The sequence below is a fragment of the Magnolia sinica genome, chromosome 1, assembly GCF_029962835.1.
Source record: "Magnolia sinica isolate HGM2019 chromosome 1, MsV1, whole genome shotgun sequence".
Classification (NCBI taxonomy): Eukaryota; Viridiplantae; Streptophyta; class Magnoliopsida; order Magnoliales; family Magnoliaceae; genus Magnolia; species Magnolia sinica.
In genome coordinates this window covers 30,929,228-30,943,335 of record NC_080573.1, presented here as the reverse complement: position 1 = coordinate 30,943,335, position 14,108 = coordinate 30,929,228, and the positions used below count along the sequence as shown (strand labels likewise).

Genomic DNA, 14,108 nt, shown 5'->3' with positions numbered 1-14,108 from the left:
GGATCTTTGATTTTTTTTTCTTCATCTAATAATAATATTGGTTTGCATTTGTTGGATGGTTTGGATGTGAGATACATGCTACATGCTTCATAACTTTCAATTTTCCACTTTGTTGCAAAAGAAAAAGCAGTGGGCAATAATGTAATTTCTCATTTTAAAAAACACTTGGTGGGAATATCCGTTAGGAAGTACTTTTTGATATATATAGTAATGTTTATATATAATTTTGATGGAATATATATATACGTGAAATGCTCACCTGCGAAACAAGATCGTACCGGTTACATACGAACTTTTTCGAGAACCCATCATACGTGATGTGGATCTAAAATCTGAACCGTTCATGTGAAGCAACACCTCGTGAAACCGCCCAGGACCAAGTTTTACTTTGATCTAGAGCTTTGATGGGCCATGAAAAATTAAAACAGTTTTTTCCCTTGATTTTTATTTCTCTTTGCTATGGTCCACCAGAATTTTAGATTAAGGTGAAAATTTCTCACGTGAGGTTTCATGGGATTCCGCATCACATGGACCGTCCAGATTAGACACTCATAACACGTGTGCATAGGTGCACATGTGCATAGGTGCAGAGGGGAGCATGACTCTCTCTCTCTCTCTATATATATATACAGAGAGAGTGTGTTGCTCTCCTTAAACCGTTTCTCTCTTGGGAATTTTATGAGAACTTCTGCCGCCAGATGCTTGCGCAAATTCAGACAATGAGTCATCTCATAAAGCCCTAAGATTAACTTTTTAGCCTAATTAAAAAAATTAGTCGGCCATGGCAAAGTGATAAGCAAATCAAAGGTTTAGCAATTTTTACTTTGTTATGGTTTATCAGATTTTTGGAGCAGGTCAAAAAGTTAGCCAAGGAGTTTTTATGAGGTGACTCATTTAGTAAACCATCCTGATCTTGTGCCCACCTCACCTGCCAAAAAGTTCTCAAGAAAATCCCATCCGAACCGTTTCCATGGGAGTATATATTTACATGCATGTGTCTATATAACAATGTTTTACATTCCATTAATTTTTCAAGATATCCTGTGGGAAAAAAATAATAATCTAGGCCAACACACCATGTAAAGTATCATTTATGGGGCTAATACACCCACTAATACCATTATTCAAAACTTTGTGTACGACTATCTCAATTCCAAGTTATGAGCCCACTGTGGATGGACCACACCCAAAATCACAGCTAAGATGATTCCAACCATCCAACTGATGCAATTTTGCTAATTGATTTTGAACCACTAACGGCTGTTCCTCTTAACCGTCCATTTGATGGCCAACCAGATGGTTAGGATCATCCAGACAGCGAACACATCAGGTTATGCTCCATCCACTGTTTGGCCCACAATTTGGAGTATCTAGATTGTGTTACGTGCATGGCATACAACGACTTCTGCTTGCATGCATACAATCCATCGTTGATTGCCAGAGTATCATATACTTCCTCTTTAAGAAAAGAGAAAATCTGGTACGTTCGATCAATGAAAGTGCTCAGCCTGACGAACTGCATGAGCGCAATACCTTTTGGTGACGGACCCGTTCATCTGGTCAGACGCATGATGGATGGGAATTGGGAAATGGACTGAATACTTCCCCCATCAGATGGTTTGGCCAGAATGCTTCGCCCATCGGATGATCCTAACCATCCGATTAGGACCCTGCTAAATCAGAGGGCATCTGATAGGCGATGTACCAGGCATAGTCCAGCTAACGACGGGCTGGCAGATGAACGTCTCAGATTGGCAAGCCGTAAACCGCACCAGCAGGGTCGAGGAAAAGAAATAGCAAATAAGTATCAGATTAAAAATTAAAAATGAACCAAAATGATCTGAAAAATCCAATTCCAACATGAAAATCGTTGATTTCAGTGAAAGCAAAACCCATGAAAAACACTGAAATTAACTTCATCTACTACTTTGGATCGAAATATATGTAGAGAGAGAGAGAGAGAGCTTACAGATACAAGATCAAATTCAAGTCCAGGCTTTTGTTGCTCGTGGGTGTGAAAGAAAAAAAGAACAAAGAAGCCGTTGGTATCTTCGAACTGGCGGAACGACCGTTGGAATCCTTGTATTTCCCGCCAAATCTTCGACGGAAACTGCAGAACGAATGTTTTAGGGTTGAGAGAGAGAGAGAGAGAGAGAGAGAGAGAGAGAGAGAGAGAGAGAGAGAGAGAGAGAGGAAGTTGAGCGGGAGAGAAGAGTTTTCGAAACAAAACCCCCTCTCGGCTGTTGGGGATTGGCTGTCTTTATCAATGATTCTCTATCGATATTATGAAAATGGTGGTGGATCAGGACGCGGATTTCCTGCAAAAGCCTGAGTGGTCCTTACTCTTACTCCGGTCGTAGACTCTCAGGAGTTTCGACACCTGGTTGAGGGTTCTATGGGGCCACGGAAGTTTTAAATCAGGCTAATATTTGTGTTTTCAGTTCATCCAAGTAGGAATGACGTTATGAACGGTATGGGTGGCATGTAAATATCTCTGTAGACTCCGGGAAGGTTTATACAGTAGGAATTTTCCTACCTACCTTTTCCTTTAGTGCGGCCCACTTGAGTCTTGGATCCTGTTCGATTTTCGCCTCAATTACTAAAATGAGCTCACAAAATGGATGGACGGGGTTGATTTCACACAAATATCACATTGGGCCCCACCTATGTTTCCAACGCAGGAACTTCCTGCAAATGCTTTTGGAAGGAAATCCGCATCCCGGTGGATCATTGGACTACTACCACCCCCAAGTATGTGGGGTATATGTGAAATCCACTCCGTCTATCAAGTTCTATAGAAAGATTTAAATCGTAAGGTCAGAAATGAGCTACATCCACAACTCAATTGGACCACACCACATGAAAAAACGAGATGGATTCCAAACGTTGGTGGGGCCACCATGGTATGTATCTTTTTTCAAACGGATTATTCAGGTGTAAATCACCAGGAAGGAGAGCAGATAAAACAATAGGCCTGATATAAAACTCAGGTGGGCCACGCCATGTGATCTAACCGGTTTTGGGAGCAATTTTACATTGTTCCATTGGTGTGGCCCACATGAGATTTTAATCGTGCTCAGATTTTTTATTGATGGTCCAATTATTATCTGTCACCTCAAGAACTGAGTGGATTTTACATGGTGGATTCTTTGGGTGTTTTAGAGAAGAGAAACTCGATGGTCCAATTATTATTGATGGTCCGACTGTTGGAAGTCCAACCGACAACTTTTAATATAGCCATTAATTAATTAATAGGGTAATTAATGTTAATAAATAAAGTGAGAAAAGGAAAATAGTGGCCGGCTCAAGTGGGCCCACTGTAGTGTTTACGTGAAATCCACCCATACCCCAATATGTGTCACCCCATGTTATGCTAAGTGGGGAAAAAAAATCAGTCATATTCCTGATTAAGTGAACCACACTATCAGAGATAGCATACAGGACAATGCTTATCCTCCAAATCTTTTTTCCTTTGATGTGGCCCACCTGATATATGGATGAGCATGATTTTTGGTAATCAAACGTAATTTTGCATTTTTCATCTAATGAGTGGAGTGGATTGCATGTAATCATTACGTGCGCCCTATAATTTTAATGGTGGACGTTTCTCTCCAAACTGTTTCCTTTATCATAGTCCACCGAAATCACGGGTCACTCTTGTTTTCTTACTCTGAGCCTAGTATGATCTTACGCTTCTAACTACACCAGTGGATCTTACATAAATATCTTGTGAGCCCTTAAAAACAAAGGAATGTGTCCCTCTCCACCTGTTTCACCTGGTATGCTTAAAAAAGAGTTCGAAGTCTAACGGTCTAGAGGGTTCTTATCCTTGCCTCAGTGGTAGATTCCTAGGAATTTCAACACTAGGGTTCGATACCTGTAGGTGGTGAAATCCCACCTGTGGCTGCGTGTCTAAAAAACCCAAAAAAAAAATTAAAAAAATCAAGTGATCGCCGTATAAAGCAACGGTCCGGATGCTATAGTTCACTCATATTATAATTTTTAAAGTATTAAGTGCAGGTCACATGGGATATTTTAGTGCAATGGTTCATCCTATCTGCCAATCAAGTGATCGCCGCATAAACCAACTTCTACACATTGGTAAACAGTGAAACATAAATGTGGTCCACTTAATAAGTGAAGTTTTGAAATGGTGATGATCATTATGGGGGCAACCTATTAAACGGGTTAGATGTAGTATTCACCGGAAAGGTTGGAAGTTATCTGCAGGGTGGACCTTAACCATGGTCAGTCGATTGGACTTGAATATTCTCCGTAACAAAAAAACACCCGTGCACACACCCTTAACCCACCCTGATGTGTACACGAGATCCACTCCAACAATTAGATGCTTAATCCCATGCTACTAGAAGACTCAAAATATCAGGCTGATCATTATTCAGGTGGGCCACACCATGAGAAACAATTGCATACACTTTCAGTTTTTAGAGTCATCAATGATTCAAGTGTACCATACCAAGAAAAAAGTTTGGAGGGTGAGTGTTGTTCTAAATAGTGTTTCTAACAGTGTGATCACCCCTTTTCCTTCTCTCTTAAGTATTTATTAACATTAATTAATAACTATTTTCAAAACTCATTGAGAGGCAGATTAGGGTACTACCCTTACCTATCCCAAGCCGGTCACAAGAAGGGGCTTTAAGTGGCCATTGTAATGTATGGATTTTATCTACACACTCCATCCAGTTTACCATATCAGTTTAGGGTATGGGTCTTTAGACACCCCACCCCTAGGCCAACAAGTTGATTGCATTAAACCGTCTCGATGGCTAATCAACCCCTAATTCAACCCATGATCCAAATACTAAACCCTTATCCTAGCTCTAACCCAAGACTCTAAGCCCTATAAGCTTAAGCCATGGAATCTTGAAACTCGACTTTCGGAGTTAGCTCATTAAGTCAACTCCTTGAGTCATGCTGAATTGACATGTTGAGTCAAAATCTAGTCAAACCAACTTAAACCAACCCAAAACTAGAGTTGGGCAAAATAGACCTGATCCGGTGGATCCGACCCGATCAGAACTGATCTGACGGTCTGGATCGGTGCGGATCGGGTAGCCCCATCCAGATCCGAAACTTTTCGAGTCGGGTTCGGATTGACCCTAATTCGACTCGACCCGACCCGAAAACTGATCCATTCACATCAATTTTGGGTTCAACCATTAAAATGATCCACAAAAACGAATGGACGGCGTGGATAAATCAAATGCATTCAAGGTGGGCCCCAATAGAGTTACTGTGTACATTAGTAAAAGGATTTACTGGTGTACTACACGCCGTAGCTATATAACTGGCTTACGCACTAGCATAGGTACGTGTCGTGCAAAGAGGATGCTCCTCAAGTTGCGAGTTGCACGAACGGTTCAAAGGAGATCAAAGTTATATGGCCCATAGTGATGTATTTATTATATCTACACCGTTTATACATATTTACATATTAATTTATAACATTATCCAAAAAAATGGATCATATCCAAAGATCACCTGGATGACACCACAAATAGCGACTGAGAATGATTTTCACCTCTAAACAATTTGTAGGGACCACCATAACATTTATTTTCCATCCAATCTGTTCATGAGATCAAAAAGACCTCAATTAAGAGGAAAAATAAATTTGAAATCATCCAGAACTTCCATCAGACCATGACCCCAAAAAGGGTTTCAATGATAAACGTTCATTCTTCACTGCTTTTTTTAGTGTGGCCCACTTAATAGTTAGATCTATCTTATTTTTCGTCCCAAGCCTTAAAACATGCTCGCCAAATGGATGAACGGTTTTGATATAACACATGCACCATGATATAACACATGCACCGTGATCAGACCCACCTTAAAACATGCTCGCCACTAATGCCGTTCATAGCTGTTTTACAGCTGTAGTTTTTAAAGCCTCGACCCTTGAGCTACGAGTTGTACAAAGGGCTCAAATGAGTTTAAGATGGGCCCCACAATGATGTATTTATTATATCCATACCGTTTATCTATTTTTCATAATCATTTTAGAGCATTTGGTAAAAAAATGAATCATATCTAAAGCTCAAATGGACCACACTGAAAATAGCAACGAGGATAATGATTTTCACCGTTAAAAAAATCTGATTAGGATCGACTCGGTTCGGCGGTTCGGGTCAGACTAACCGTGTATCTGATCGGTTTACTCCGATGGCTTATACTCGTTGCCGAATCGGATCGGGTTCGGATCCGACCGCGTAGATTTCGGATCTGATCGGGTTGGACCGAATTCGGTCAGACTAGGTCCGATGCCCAACTCTACCTAAAAGTAAGTCCAAGCCTAAATGTAACGTCCTATAAAATTCCATGAAACTCTAATTTATCCATGAATGGAACTATCAGAATGTCATACTAGCACAACTAAATGCCTTAATTCTACTAAAATTGATAGATTATGACAATTAGAGTCGAATACCCATTTCCACTAATTGCTGATCCCAACACTAGTTAACACTCATGAGAAATCCCGAGGTTGAACTTATTCCAGAAATGCTATGATTAACCGAATTAGGTCTAGATTGCGCGTTTGTAGTCCGCTAACCTCGAAACTATAAAACAACATTTATCTTATTAGGCTTGGTGTCTGTCGTGGATATTAAGCCGAGAGAGAGCGTTTAAGATTGCTCAACTCTGGCCCGCAAGTCGAGTGCATGAAATGTGCGAGTGCCTTACGTGATAACCTGAACTTAAGTGAAATTATCACCTTTCACTCTTTGCCGAAGCTACAGTTTTTAGACCATTAGATGGTGACCAAATTTAGGGCATCGATCTATATTATTACCCTACGAACATTCGTATAATTGTAACCCCAATCAACACTCGGTGATTGTCGATCTGAGTTAAGACCTTCCCAATTGATTGACATGTTCGATCATTAAATGGTTGTATCCAAACATATATCTCTTAGTGGGACACCTATCTAATGGCTTAGGTTGACACGTACACCTCCCAGTGGGTCCCATTTGTTAGAAACAACATCCCACATGGTTAATATAATGAAAAATGGGGCATTGGGACCATTTGCACACATTATGACATTATAAATAATATTTTATTTCACACCCTCTCTTCCCGTACAATTTTTGTGCCCTAATATTGGAAGAGAGAGAAAGAGGAGAAGTGAGAGAGAGAGAGAGGGAGAGATTGTTTGGGATTTACTTTCCTCCCCTTTGATCAATATTCTAACCACTCCCATACCCTTCATCGGAGTCTTTTCGCTAACAATTGAAGGTAAGGTTCGAGTCTTATTTTTAAAATCTAGATCTTTTGGGTGAAAATTTTTCAAATCTTACGAAAACTTATGTGATTTTCTTGGTTCCAATGATCTTTCCCTAAGCACTAACCCTAAGAGCGCCCTAAGTTAGGTGAACCATTACAAGGTGTAGATATTTACTCTTAAGTTACCTTTTATCGACCTTTGAGGGTCTGAGTTAATGATCCTTTGTTATAAATAGTTTATTATATGATAACATGACTACATCTCTATTATGACTACAATTCTTGTTATTACTTATTTATGATTGTTCACATGCTCAATGAAATACATGAATGAACAAGCTTACCGATTTTAGGGTTTATGCATATATGATCTCGGTATGATTGTTTAGTGATTATCTGGTTATTAGTTTGATTATTAGAATTGTCCTTGATGTTGAGTCAGTCGACAATTCATCCAAATTAAGGGGCGTCACTATTAAGTCGACCACCCTTGGCTTGTTTGATTGACCGAGGTCGAATATGGATGGCCAACAATAGCTGGACTACGTGGGATGCTTTGCACCCAATGTCAATTGTGTTGGGGTTCTCCCATGTCAATTAGATTAGTCTAATGTCCGACTGATCATCTTATGTTTATAATGTATGATAACTAGCGATTGAACCTATGATACCCTAATTTCCATTGAATGAGTCTGCTTATAACCATTAGTGCTACGATCCTACAAGACTCATAAGCAGAGCATGGTTGTATGAGATATCATGTTCAAGTTATCAGCTTATGTTGGGATGACCAACCTCCGTGTAGTGTTCATTGAGCAATGATAATGATAACTTACCTTCCATATATGATTGATTATGGTAACACCCCAAAACGGATCAAGGGACATAGGTGAAGAGTTGTTACGGTCGTTCTGAGCCTATTAATCCGGTTGAGACTAGTAATAGAAGTACTCTAGCTTTCCCAATATGTTGAATAAATAGGACTTAATATACCCGTCTAATCATGCATGTCAATTGCATCATACTAGAATAGGTTGTTACGATTTGGCGTTGGAATCACGTGATGAGGAAGTGTTACCATTCACAAAATAGGCGTTGAACTCACTTGCGAGGGAGTATTAAAATGTAAGGATCATACATCATTTTATAATAACATTGTATACTTAACAAGAGTAGTTAGGAAGTATTTATTTACACGTTCTATCATTACCTGTGTTGATTGAGTTGATAATATGTGTAACTTAAAATTAATGAAACCACTGAGTTGATCACTCACTCCCACTCTGGGGCGATGTTTTAAAACACCAATCAAACCTTACTATAGATGCAGGAGTTATTGAATCATATGCATTGAAGGCGTGTGGATGGACCTAAATGAGGATTTCTCCTAGTTCTAGCTATTAGACAAGTCATTGTAGCTGGCTCGCTGCTCGATTGGATATGACAAATATTTTATGATGGACGAACTTTATCTTTAACACATTTTGATTTACTTTTGGAACTATATATTGGGCCCCACTGTGGCCCACATACTTTGGATAGATGTGCATTATATATTTTATTATGTTGCTTATTTAAAATACATTTATTTCAGAGTATGTTGCACTATTTAGCTTAGTTTTATGATTGCCTAGATATTATTAAGGTAAAAACATCATTAATTCACGCTTTCGTAAAAGCATAAGTGACACCTGGAATATCAAGGATTGAATTCGTACTCGACTTCTAAAATTCAAGGTATTACACCAAACTCATAAGCCCACCAAAGGTCCGAAGCATCTTTAACAAATAAACCCTGAGGAAATTAGAGCTCCCACACACTTGTGAGAGACCACATACCAAAGCAGGAGGTAGGTCGTGGCTTAGGCCGCGAGTTACCCACTGCCTACCATGTGGCACACCTCCTGCCTTGGCAGGAGGTTTAAAATAGATGTGAGGTCTCCTTGCTAACCAGTAGTATGTGGGGGTTGTGGAAAGTCCTCTGTACCCCTCATTGAGCCCAAAATTACTATTTTATCGGGTGATCCAACCATCCAAACTGCACCATATGACAATATGAAATTCCAAACATTAAACGCTACTCTAACCTTGAGCTTGCCAAGAATTACCAAAAAATGGGTTTGGGGCTTATAAATAGCCCCCTCCCATTCTCATTTCTATCATCTAGTAGAGTCAATCATCCCTCACTACCCAACACACCTCTCCATCCCAAAAGATCTATATCATCCAGTAACATCAGAAAATGTAGAGGATCCAATAGAGTCAGAAGCTCCTTAGCTTCTCCCCTTAGCCACTTCCATCCCTCCGCTAAGGAGAGGTGAGAGCAATAGGAAGGAGTCTAGCCCAGGCAAAGCTCAATCAATCCCATCCTCTAGCCTCCTTAGTAGCAAATACCCTAATTCAAACCACTTAACCCAATCCTTACGACGCTACCGTCCACCCAATCATTCAAATCTTCGATCAGCTTCATTTTTTCTAACATTAACATTGTGTAACACCTATTTCCTTCTTAACCCTCTTGCTTATGTCATTCCTTAACACTACATAACACTCAATACCCAGTCAATACAAAAGTATGTCATACGACTTGTCGACATAGTTGGATCCTGCCCATCAGAAACTTGAACTAATTGGCTAATCGCTTCGGCAAGTGGAGAAGTTAGGGTATATTTATTCAACTTGAACCAAAGCTTGTCATGTGCATTGCATTTAACAAATCATTACACATACTATTGCATCATCATTGCAATAGTATGGGAGCAAGGGGGCTGCCCCTAATAGCCATTTTATAGCATAAAAAGTGATGTAAATGGCCATAATTGCTAAGTTTTAGGTATACTAATCATATGAAATATTATTTCTAACTGTTGGGGTTCATTGGGAGATATGCTATTCAATCTACTCCATGGGATAGTTTCCCTAAGTGGTGATCTAAGCAGAGTGATCGGCCTGCAAATCGAACACACTGATTAACAATTATGATCAAAAGTCAGTTTGATGGTTACCAATCGTCGATCGGGGTCGTGACTATATGGATATGTGTAGAACATTATTCTACATTAGCATCCTAAGTTTGGTTGCGATTTAATCGCCCGAAAGTCATAATTTGGTAAAAGATCGAAGGTGGATAATTAACTTAAGTTTTTGGTGATTTCCATCTAGCCTCACACAACACATGTGTTGTCATTTGACTCAAAATTGAACGATTCTACATAACGGCTCGACACAACATACACGATAGACATCAAGCCCAACAAGACAAACGTCTTTCTACAGTTTCAGGTTTAGTGGACCACTAACAGGTTGTCTGGATCTAGTTCGGTTAATCTAGGCATTTTTAGAATATGTTAAGTAACAAGATTTCTCGTATAGGGTGATTAGGGTTCGGATTAGCTAAATTCATAGCATGATCTATTTATAATTACAGAAAACAAATATTTGACTCTAATCATCCTAATAAAAATCCTAATTGAACTATACTAGAAGTACCTAAATTAATAAAATAAACTAAAGATAGAAAAAAGTAATTTAATTATATATGATGATTCCTATAATGATTATAAGCAAATCCGTGAAGATACTGAATATAAAAATTCTAAGATGAAAAATATATGCATAGTCCATCGACAATGTGCAATTGTTGAAATTTTCAGTTTTAAGGTCTATTGATTATAATGTTTTTGGTACTTTAGTTACTAGATTATTTTTTATAATTTTTCTAGTAATTCATCATCAAATCTAGTTTAGCCCCACAAATTTTGATTTTATTTCAAGTTTCAAAAATTTTCTTAAAATTTCAGAAGTACCAGCTGCTTGAAACCGATGATTTCTTTTTTTATATAGTTTCTAAAACGTCCTAAAATCAACCTCCTTTGAATTTACTCTTTTTTTTTTTCTTAAAAAAAAAAAAACTAAACTTATCAAATTTTAATTTAGCTTTTGAATTACCTCAATGAGATTTGTAAAACAAAATATATGAAAATTTGAAGTCAACACATTGAATTTGCCACTTGCTGAACATTGCTGTTTATTGTTAAACAGACGATGGCGGTAGCACCGGCGGTTTGAGGATGACACCTTCGATTGCTGTCCAAATTTTGGCAGTGGTACCGTCGTGCTGATGGTGGTTCCACCAGGGTTTATCAAAAAACTTATTATTAATTTTTTTAATAGTGGCACCGTGGAATGCATAGTGGCATAGTGGAATGTTTTCCATTCTTTGCCAATTTCAAATTTTCACTTGGTTAGGAGGTTTTAGTGGATCCATAATCTGTCATTTTGATCCCAAACACGTGCGAATGCATGCACAAATATACACTTAGATTGAGAAATTAAAGGTAACGCCCTGAGGACATTTAATTCCCATGTTAGCAAAATTTTGAGACGTCAATCCAACGTCCATGTAGTTCAAAATTAGGCAAATTCAAGACTTAAGTGGACTACACAACAAGAAGCAGCAGCGATGATGACAAGTACAGTTAATACTTTCTTAGGGCCAATACATCCTAATGGCCACTGGTTTTGCCAGTGATCTCCCAACGCCACCCACCTAGCGGTGTCAAAGTTCTGTGAGCCTCACCATGATGTATTTGGTCCATCCACGCTATCCATCATAATTTTCAGCTCATTTCATGGAAATCCAAATCTCAGGTGGACCACACTAGAGGAAACATGGGAAGTAAACACTTGCCGTTGAAAACTTTTTAGGGTCATAGAAGTTTTGGATGAAGCTGATATTTGTGTTTTTGTTTCATTTAGGTTTATGTGACCTTATCAACAGGTTTTATGGCAAATAAACATTACACTGGACCCTAGGAAGATTTTAATGGGTGGGAAGTCAGTTAACACTGTTTTTCTGTGGTGTGGTCCACCTGCGATTTGGAACTATCTGATTTTTTGGCTCATACCCTAAAATAAACTGGAAAAATGGATGACCGACATGGAATATATATATATGGAGCCGACAGAGCTTTGACACGGCTAGCTGGCTGCTGGTGTTGGGGTCACCGGCCCAAAGAGTCTCTTTACAAAGCACCTTGCCTTAGACGGTTTTTGTAGACGATTCGGGTCCTGGATCTTCCTGGCACTAATGCACAGATATCCAGGATACTGTGGAAAGTGTGATGAAATCATAACTATGTACACTGATTAAGCAATCCTAACCATTAAATCATATTTAATGGACATCAGTTAGATGGTTAATTTAAAATACCGAGTGGTTCAAGTTTCAAGGGCTGTGTTTTCGGTTATTATCTTTCTACAATTGTGGCAGCGGTTCCAACGGTTTGGATTGCCTTGCAAGCAGTCCATGTGGATAGTCGAAGAGTCACCCCCATTCTTTAGCTGGTGGTCGACTGCTACTGGAGTTAGTCCACTCGAGCTTTCAGATGCATTTGCCTGGCGCGTGGAGACAAGGCAACACGTGAGCAAAATCTGATCCGCTCAGCAGGCGGGCCCTACTGTTTAGATACCGTCGTACAAACATCAGGCACTCGGATTCCGTAGTGGCCCTCCAGTATGGAGGTTGGCACTCCTCAGGTGCTGTGGGCCCCACAATGATGTATGTGTTTTATCCATGCCGTCCATCCATTTTTTCAGCTCATTTTATTTCATTAAGAAAAAAATGAGGCATATCAAAATCTCAGTTGGACCACACAGCAAGAAAAAGTTGTGATTGAATGCTCACCATTAAAATTTTCTAAGGCACAGAAATTTTGGATCAGCTGATATTTGTGTTTTCCCTGCATCCAGGTATGTGTGACCTAATCAACAGGTTGGATGGAAAATAAACATTTATGTGGGCCCTAGGAAGTTTTTAATGGTGGGCGTTCAATTACCATTGTTTCCTGTGGTGTGGTCCATCGAAATTTGGTTCTACCTCATTATTTTATTTTATTTTATTTTTTGCTTGTGCCCTCAAATGAGCTGGAAGAGGGATGGACGGCATAGATAAAACATATAAATCGTGGTGGGCCCACAGCACCGACCTCGGGTCTACATGTACGTAGAATATGGCTTTTGGAGCTTGTTGCTCGATTTCTCTTGGCCGTTCATTTATTCTGTACATGAGTGGCCCATCCGTTGATCGTAACAGCCGGATATCCAAGACATGGCATCTACCAGACGGGGATTGCCTGATGAGGGCTTCAGATATAACCCACGAGTCCCGCATAGTTATTTGATACTCTATCAAAGGATGATAGTTCATACGCATGATGCAACGCATGCAATACAATGGTGGTTCGTACGCATGTAGATAGAATATGGCTTCTGGACTTGCCTCCAACACATCTGATCAACGGACATTTGTTTGTTGAATTCGGACCATTGATTACTTTCAATTGCGACAGTAGATAGCCCGTTAATTTAAGTGTGATTTTGATTTATGCCCCGTTTGGGACCCAGCATTTGGACGGTTTTGATTCGAGATGGCTTATGATTTTTATCAAACCTGGGCCACCATGATTTTTATTTGCCATCCAACCTGTTCATAAGGTCAACAGACCTGGATGAAGACAACAGCTTGATCAAAACTTTTTGTGGTCACCAAGAGGTTTTAACGGTGGGTATTCAATCACCAAATTTTCTTATGGTGTGCTCCATTTGAGATTTGAATCTACCTCATTTTTGGGCTCATTCAGTAAAATGAGTTAGAAAAATTAATGGATGGTGTGGATAAAACGGTTACATCATGGTGGGCTCACAGAGTGGTCACTACTGAATCCGAGTCCGAGGGAGACTTTAAGGCTGTTCACGAGTTAAGCTAACTCGAAAAGCTCGCTCGACTCAGCTCGAGTCAGCTCGGATTGACTCAGCTTGAATGGTCGATTTGAGCCAAGCCAAGCCAATTATTTAAA

The 14,108-nt window shown here is 39.5% G+C and overlaps 1 protein-coding gene across 1 annotated transcript in view; it reads right to left on the bottom strand.

Annotated features, from left to right (window-relative positions):
* Positions 1 to 2,259, bottom strand: part of LOC131244251 (WPP domain-associated protein-like) — a 38,232-nt gene extending 35,973 nt beyond the window's left edge. Inside the window, exon 1 of the mRNA XM_058243889.1 lies at positions 1,970 to 2,259. The gene's annotated coding sequence lies outside the window, so the exon portion shown is untranslated. The remainder of the gene's footprint in view (positions 1 to 1,969) is intronic.
* Between the last annotated feature and the right edge of the window lie 11,849 nt (positions 2,260 to 14,108).